The 1,467-nt window shown below is 28.7% G+C and overlaps 1 non-coding gene across 1 annotated transcript; it reads right to left on the bottom strand.

The window, feature by feature from the left end:
- Positions 1-666: 666 nt before the first annotated feature.
- Trnav-cac (transfer RNA valine (anticodon CAC)) lies at positions 667-739 on the bottom strand. The gene has a single exon. It is a non-coding gene; the product is annotated as a tRNA-Val (tRNA).
- Between the last annotated feature and the right edge of the window lie 728 nt (positions 740-1,467).

Below are 1,467 nucleotides of genomic sequence, written 5' to 3'. Positions count from 1 at the left end.
TTTTTATTTTAAATCGTCAGTAGGTATTTAGTAAAAAGTCATATTAACAACTACGAGATACAAAGAAAATTACGCATTAATAAGATTACTAAAATATTTTTTAACATTACAATAAATATAATAAGAATCAATAGAACGTTGTGAAATTGTGAAATATTTGTTTATCAAAATAAAGCCAACGGAAACAAATTATTTTTTTTAAATCGCCAACAACATTTAATAAAAACAGATGCTATTAATTAAGTGATACAAATGAAAATTTCCTATTAATAATATTGTAAAAATATTTTATTAAATTAAATAACAATTAAGCAAAACTAATTTTAAATGATCTATTATGTGATTTTCCGAAATCGCCCTTAAATGTCATGTAATTTTTCTTTATTTTATTATTATTCGATATAAAATTTTTTTCAAAAAACTAATTTAAATAATAGATTTCGGTCAATCTATTTGCTTTGAGTCTTCAAAACCATGTTCATATATTTTTTAAATAAATGATTGTATGGCTCAACACCCAAGTGGCACAAACAAAAACCAAAGGCAAACGAAAATTTGTTATCAACAAAATATTTTACAAATGCTTGTTCGATTTCGTAATAATAGTTCCTTAAAACAGACGGGCATAACATCACAAGTGTTAAAAAGAATAAGAAGAAAAAGATTTGTTTCCGCCCGGGATCGAACCGGGGACCTTGTGCGTGTGAAGCACACGTGATAACCACTACACTACGGAAACGTTGAGAATTTTTAGGTTAAACCGGTTACCACTGTAAAATATGACTTATACATGTCACATACTTAGATATAGGAATTAAAAAATGAATTAAAGAAGAGTGCCTCTACAGAAATATTGGTAACATTGAAACGTTTTCATGAAAATAACTATCTATATAGGAATTTGAATTTGAATTGAATTGAAGAAAGTTGCTGTTTCTACATATTAACTATTCTCAATGAGTGTGTTGAATTATCTATCTGCACTTCTAGTTCGTTATTTTTATAGGATATTTTCAGACACACGCAAAAATCCAAGGTCGTTTGCCAATATTTCTGAATTTTGCGTTGTGGACGACGGCCTTGGTTTTCGCTACTGTTTAGGGCAATGACCTACGATTATTTATATTTTAGCGGTGTTGAAATTTTAAGAGGTTGGGTTAAGGTAGAAGAAATTTTTCTATAATTTACAATTTACATATATCTTCAATGGTCACTGCCTTTTGCGTATATCCCGAAATTAATTCTCATTGAAAATTACTGACAAAGGATCTGTTATACTGAGTATCCCCGAAATAAAATTAATATCAATCTCTAAAAAGACGCGTGGAAAGTGAAGCGGTATTTTCGGATTTTTTTTTTGTCTTATTATTTTGATTTATAGTTAATAATTTATGGGCCCCAAGCACTGGATTCTTTTTCAGTGTACATATTCCGACTAAAGGAGATATTGAATTCGATAAACATCCG

This window comes from Cylas formicarius, unplaced genomic scaffold, assembly GCF_029955315.1.
Source record: "Cylas formicarius isolate icCylForm1 unplaced genomic scaffold, icCylForm1.1 PGA_scaffold_1__22_contigs__length_36826433, whole genome shotgun sequence".
In the NCBI taxonomy this organism is placed as follows: domain Eukaryota; kingdom Metazoa; phylum Arthropoda; class Insecta; order Coleoptera; family Brentidae; genus Cylas; species Cylas formicarius.
Note: the sequence above shows the minus strand (reverse complement) of the source record. Positions and strands in the feature narration are given on the sequence as shown.